The sequence below is a fragment of the Oncorhynchus nerka genome, unplaced genomic scaffold (assembly GCF_034236695.1).
Source record: "Oncorhynchus nerka isolate Pitt River unplaced genomic scaffold, Oner_Uvic_2.0 unplaced_scaffold_3557, whole genome shotgun sequence".
Taxonomy (NCBI): Eukaryota; Metazoa; Chordata; class Actinopteri; order Salmoniformes; family Salmonidae; genus Oncorhynchus; species Oncorhynchus nerka.
The window spans coordinates 14,818-21,977 of NW_027037737.1; the positions used below are offsets into that span (position 1 = coordinate 14,818).

The 7,160-nt window shown below is 48.3% G+C and overlaps 1 pseudogene; it reads left to right on the plus strand.

Annotated features, from left to right (window-relative positions):
• On the plus strand, nucleotides 1-7,143 carry LOC135566731 (protein L-Myc-1b-like; annotated as a pseudogene).
• Nucleotides 7,144-7,160: the final 17 nt, after the last annotated feature.

Here is a 7,160-nt window from a genome sequence, read left to right on the forward strand (position 1 = left end):
ATGCCGGGCATAAACTCCACCACCGCCCTCACTATGAGTCCGGCTGGGAGATGGAGTACGACCACTATCAACATTACTTCTACGACGACCACGATCCGATGAGGATTTCTTTAAATCCACTGCGCCCAGCGAGGACATTTGGAAGAAATTTGAGCTAGTACCGACCCCTGCCCATGTCCCCTACCCGGACTTTAGAGGGGGCAGCCGGGTCGGGATGGTCTACCCTTCGCTGGGGACAAACCGAGTGGGTGTCCCAGTTTTTGGGTCAAGAGGACGACCAGGATGTGCCGTGTAAATTCAGTTCCGCCGACGAGGCTTTGGGGAACCTGAGCTCCATTATCATCCAGGACTGCATGTGGAGCAGCTTCTCAGCGGGCAAACAGCTAGAGAAAGCTTATCGGGGAGCGACATGCTTCCTGTCCCGGGGTCGGGGTCGACCAAACCGGCCCTGCAGCAGGTGGAGCTGGCATCAACACCCACCGGGAGGGCGCAGTGTGTGACGATACCCATGGACGCTCCGGTTCTAGGTAGCTTGGCAACGGATTGCGTGGACCCGGGTGCTGTTCTCACCTTTCACTCTCTGGCCGGGGAGTTGTTCAAGAAACCTGCGGTGTCGTCCGGTTCGGAATCCCCACAGACTCATCAGGTAAGTTACAAGTTCAACGTTAATCTGACTATATGAAGGTCCTTTACTGTCGTGTGTCTGGAACTCTGGATGCTGACAATTTGCTATAGTTATCATACTGGCCAATAAGCAACAACCTGGTCTCAGAGCATTTCATATTATTTCGTACGTAAATCTGCGAACACTCCTTTAGTATGATATGTTATGCTTCGTGTGATATGTATTCATTTGTGAATTTCCATCACCCATTTCATATATGTTATGAATGACAATTCTAATATGTTACAAATTTGCAAATATGATATGAATTTTAGTTAGGTGGCTAAAGTTAGCTAGGCTGTTTTTGAGAATAGTTAAGAACAAATTCTTATTTTACAATGACAGCCTACAGGGTAACAGTGGGTTAACTGCCTTGTTCAGGGGCAAAACATATTTTTACTTGTCAGCCCGTGATCGATCCAGCAACCTTTCGGTTATTAGTCCAATGCTCTAACCGCTAGGCTACCTGCCTTTAACCGCTAGGCTACCTGCCTTTAACCGCTAAGCTACCTGTCCCTAACCGCTAAGCTACCTGTCCCTAACCGCTAAGCTACCTGTCCCTAACCGCTAGGCTACCTGCCCCTAACCGCTAGGGCTACCTGCCCCTAACCGCTAGGCTACCTGCCCCTAACCGCTAGGCTACCTGCCTCTAACCGCTAGGCTACCTGCCCCTAACCGCTAGGCTACCTGCCCCTAACCGCTAGGCTACCTGCCCCTAACCGCTAGGCTACCTGCCCCTAACCGCTAGGCTACCTGCCTCTAACCGCTAGGCTACCTGCCTCTAACCTCTACCTTCCTCTAACCACTAGGCTACCTGCCTCTAACCGCTAGGCTACCTGCCTCTAACCGCTAGGCTACCTGCCTCTAACCGCTAGGCTACCTGCCTCTAACCGCTAGGCTACCTGCCCCTAACCGCTAGGCTACCTGCCTCTAACCGCCTAGGCTACCTGCCTCTAAACCTATGGGGCTGCCTGCCTCTAACCTCTACCTTCCTCTAACCACTAGGCTACCTGCCCCTAACCGCTAGGCTACCTGCCTCTAACCGCTAGGCTACCTGCCTCTAACCGCTAGGCTACCTGCCTCTAACCTCTACCTGCCTCTAACCTCTACCTTCCTCTAACCGCTAGGCTACCTGCCTCTAACCGCTAGGCTACCTGCCTCTAACCGCTAGGCTACCTGCCCCTAACCGCTAGGCTACCTGCCCCTAACCGCTAGGCTACCTGCCTCTAACCACTAGGCTACCTGCCTCTAACCACTAGACTACCTGCTCTAACCACTAGGCTACCTGCCTCTAACCACTCGACTCCCTGCCTCTAACCACTCGACTCCCTGCCTCTAACCACTCGACTCCCTGCCTCTAACCACTCGACTCCCTGCCCCTAACCACTCGGCTACCTGCCCCTAACCGCTAGGCTACCTGCCTCTAACCGCTAGGCTACCTGCCCCTAACCGCTAGGCTACCTGCCTCTAACCGCTAGGCTACCTGCCCCTAACCGCTAGGCTACCTGCCCCTAACCGCTAGGCTACCTGCCTCTAACCGCTAGGCTACCTGCCTCTAACCTCTACCTTCCTCTAACCACTAGGCTACCTGCCTCTAACCGCTAGGCTACCTGCCTCTAACCGCTAGGCTACCTGCTCTAACCGCCAGGCTACCTGCCTCTAACCGCTGGGCTACCTGCCCCTAACCGCTAGGCTACCTGCCTCTAACCGCCAGGCTACCTGCCTCTAACCTCTACCTTCCTCTCTAACCAGGCTACCTGCCTCTAACCGCTAGGGCTACCTGCCTCTAAACCGCTAGGCTACCTGCCTCTAACCGCTAGGGCTACCTGCCCCAACCCAGGGCTACCCCCTAACCGCTAGGCTACCTGCCTCAACCACCAGGCTACCTGCCTCAACCACCAGACTACCTGCTCTAACCACTAGGCTACCTGCCTCTAACCACTCGACTCCCTGCCTCTAACCACTCGACTCCCTGCCTCTAACCACTCGACTCCCTGCCTCTAACCACTCGACTCCCTGCCCCTAACCACTCGGCTACCTGCCCCTAACCACTAGGCTACCTGCCCCTAACCACGCGGCTAGCTGTCTCTAACCACGCGGCTAGCTGTCTCTAACCACTCGACTACCTGCCCCTAACCACTAGGCTACCTGCCTCTAACCACTAGGCTACCTGCCCTAACCACTAGGCTACCTGCCTCTAACCACCGACTACCTGCCTCTAACCACTGACACTACCTGCCCCTAACCACTCGACTACCTGCCCCTAACCACCACTACCTGCCCCTAACCACTCGACTACCTGCCTCTAACCACTGACTACCTGCCCTTAACCACTCGTCTACCTGCCTCCACCTCTGCTATGTGTGACTATGTTTCATAAATATGCATGATATGCTAATTTCTTTATTTTCCTTTTTAAAGCTGCAACTTGTAACTTTAGAACCAAATTTACATAAATGTGTTATAGATCTGTTATTCTCATTGTGAAGAAGTTTAAGAAGCAGGTAGATATGTGCTATTTCTATGCATTCCAAGTTTAGTTTAGTTTTTTAACATTTGGTTTTACACCGGCTTCAAAACAGCTGAAAATACAATATTTTGGTTGTGGAAAATACATTTTCACAGCGGTTTAGATGGTATAATGACTCTCTACACTATACTTCCTTGTTTTTTATTTCCTATCCCCTATATAGTGCACTACTTTAGACCAGAGCCCTATCCCCTATAGTGCACTACTTTTGACCAGAACCCTATGGAACCCTCATTCCTATATATAGTGCACTACTTTTTGACCAGAGCCCATGGAACCCTATTCCCTATATAGTGCACAACTTTAGACCAGAGCCCTATGGAACCCTATTCCCTATATAGTGCACAACTTTAGACCAGAGCTCTATGGAACCCTATTCCCTATATAGTGCACAACTTTAGACCAGAGGCCTATGGAACCCTATTCCCTATATAGTGCACTACTTTAGGGAATAGGGTTCTATAGGCTCTCTGGTCTAAAGTAGTGCACTATGTAGGGACTAGGGTTCCATTTGGGAAACAACCAGAGAGCATTAGTACTACTACCACTGGCTCCACTGGTCAGTGAGTTGGAGCTGAAATTAGATGTCTATGATGTTAAATGAAGGCCCAGTGTTGAACATCCACATTTTGACACAAGGCTATGATATATTTCTACATATTGGAATAGCCGAAGTTGTTACAGCCAAACAATATCTCAAAGATGTATTCTTTGTATAGTGAATAGCTGTAGTGAACTGGTTACAGCACGGGTCTCAATCCGGCCTTGTTGCAAATTGAATGATTGTGGGGGAGAATATTGATAAAACCAGTGATTTTGCTCGGAGACTGAGGTCCCTTGTTATTACTCAGAATGTGAACACTAGCCACATATCATTATGCCCCCTCCTCCTCCCACCACGTGACTGAAATGAATAACCTGAGAGAGGGACTTTCCACTGGGCATGAGGTAGGCACTGATCGTGTGTCATACCCATTTCAGGTCATAGGATGTCATACTAATTTGGGCTTTTCATCTAGTAGAATTGAGGAAGAGACACAGGACACTTGTGTTTGACAACAGCTGATAATCAGATACATGACCTTCTTGTACCAAAATAAACCAATGGCGGAATCGACTCAAGCATTAGATGACGCCTTATCATGAATGAGCCTAGTATGGGTGGATTAGATTTACTGAACAGTATATTCAAAATAGTACCCAGTACGAGTAGTACCCAGTATGTAGTATCCAGTAAGTAGTATTAGTAGTAGCCAGTATTAGTAGTAGCAGTAGCCAGTATGTGTACCCAGTATTATAGTAGCCAGTATGTAGTACCCAGTAAGTAGTATTAGTAGTAGCCAGTATTAGTAGTAGCCAGTATTAGTAGTAGCAGTAGCCAGTAATAGTAGTAGCCAGTACGAGTAGTACCCAGTATGTAGTTTTAGTGGTAGGCAAGACTTTGACACAGATTTCAGACCTGTGTGATATGACGTTTAGAAGAGGGAGGGGAGGGGAGAGGGAGGTGTGTGAAAGGTTGCTTGGAGTTCACTGTTCCAGGAAGCTGCCCAGAACTCTGGGGTACGGCCAGCCACAGTGTGTGGATACAGATGCAAGCTTTTCATTTTTTATTTTGTATTATTCTCCCAATTTCGTAGTATCCAATTGGTAGTTAGTCTCTACTGTCGCCTCTCGAGTCCCAAGTACTGGAGCTGCAGCGAAGGTCGAGAGCCGTGCGTCCTCCGAAACCCAACAAACTGCTTCTGACCACGATGCCCGCTTAACCCAGAAGCCAGCCGCACCAAAGTGTAGGAGGAAACTCCGTACGACGGTGTCTGGAGTGCACGGCCACCACAGGAGACACTAGTGCGCGATGGGACAAGGACATCCGGTGACTGAGCTGGCCACTCCATTATAGACAGAATACCAGCTGACTGCTTCTTCCTAAATAGTTCTTGCATAGTTTAGAGCTGTGGGTCGTTGTCCTGTTGTAGTAGGAAATTACCTAACTCTAAGTGCCATCCACTGGGTATGGCACGTGTTGCAAAATGGAGTGATAGACTTCCTTCATCAAGATCCCCTTTACTCCTGCTTCAATCTCCTACTTTACCACCACCAAAGCACCCTCTGTTCATCACATTGTTCCACCATGCTTGACAGACGGCGTCAAGCACTCCTCCAACATCTTTTCATTTTTTCTGTGTCTCATGAATCGTCTTTCTTGTGATCCGAACACTCAAACTTAGATTAGTCTGTTCATCACACTTTTTCCCAATCTTCCTCTGTCCAGTGTCTGTGTTCTTTGTCCTTGCTCATCTTAATCCTTTCTTTTTATTGGCCAGTCTGAGATGAGGCTTTTTCTTTGTAACCTGCCAGAAGGCCAGCATCCCGGAGTTGCCTTCGCTGTCGACGTTGAGACGGGTCTTTTGTGGATACTATTTAATGTGGCTGCCAGTTGAGGACTGTGAAGTGACTGCTTCTCAAACTAGACACCTAATGTACTTGTCCTCTTGCTCAGCTGTGTACTGGGGCCTCCCACTCCTCTTTCTATTCTGGTTAGAGCCAGTTTGCTCTGTTCTGTGAAGGGAGTAGTACACAGCGTTGTCCGAGATCTTCAGTTTCTGGCAATTTCTTTGTATGGAATAGCCTTTCATTTCTCAGAACAAGAATAGACTCACGAGTTTCAGAAGGCCTCGCTTCTGACATTTTGAGCCTGTAATCGAACCCACAAATGCTGATGCTCCAGATACTCAGCTAGTCTAAAGAAGGCCAGATTTATTGCTTCCTTAATCAGCACGACAGGTTTCAGCTGTGCTGACATAATTGCAAAATAGTTTTCTAATGATCAATTAGCCTTTTAAAATGATCACCTTGGATTAGCTAACACAACGTGCCATTGGAACACAGGAGTGATGGTTGCTGATAATGAGCCTCTGTACGCCTGTGTAGATATTCCATAAAAAATCTGCCGTTTTCAACTACAATAGTAATTTATAAATTAACAATGTCTACACTGTATTTCTGATCAATTTTATGTTATTTTAAATGGACAAAAAAATGTGCCTCTTCAAAACAAGGACATTTCTAAGTGACCCTGACCTTTGACTTTTGAACGGTTAGTGTGTGTGTATATAGCCTAATAAGAAACTCATTCTAAAACACTGAAATATTGACCCCCCATTCTTTCCCTCCCCAATTTCTTGGTATCCATTGGTAGTTTTGTCAAATGACTAAACCCTCCCAAGGTCATTTTATACTATTTTAAATGTTTTTTAAAAATAATCATTTTTATTTGTTTATTTGTTTTGTTTGTGAACATAAAAGGGTCAATAAAGTGATTTTAGAAAGGATCACATGAATGGGGCGTGCGCATAGTAGTTGATTATTCGCTTTCAGAAGTTTATCTTTGATTTGTTTGTTTTGGTTTCCGTCACTAAACATCTTATCTATCTATATCATCTCCAGATGATGAATCTAGTGATGATGAGGACGAAGAGGAGATTGATGTGGTGACTGTGGAACACAAGCAGTACAAGCCCGGCGGCTGGCCAACGGCAGGCTGAACGGGCGGACGCCGGTACCATCACGGCCGGAGCGGACCCTGTGGACCCGTGTATGAAACACTTCCACATCTCTATCCACCAACAGCAGCATAACTACGCAGCGCCTTCCCCGACACACACAAACATCCCGAGCCCCCAGGAAGAGAGTCCGACACGAGCCCCTAAAACTCTTCTCATAACTTCTCAAACTCATCTCACCCTAAGCCACCCAGGCCCCGCCTCAACCAATCAGAACCCTGAGAGCAAACCACTCACGTCGCAGTGGCAACGGCCGGTTCGGAGTCACCTGACGCCAACACACTCATCCTTGCCTCCTCTCCCCTCGAACTCTCCCCCATCCTCCTCCCACCGCCACCTCTCCTCCTTGAAAGTCCTGCTCCCACCCTGCAGCCCCCAGTCCTCCGACTGTGAGAGCAATACGTAA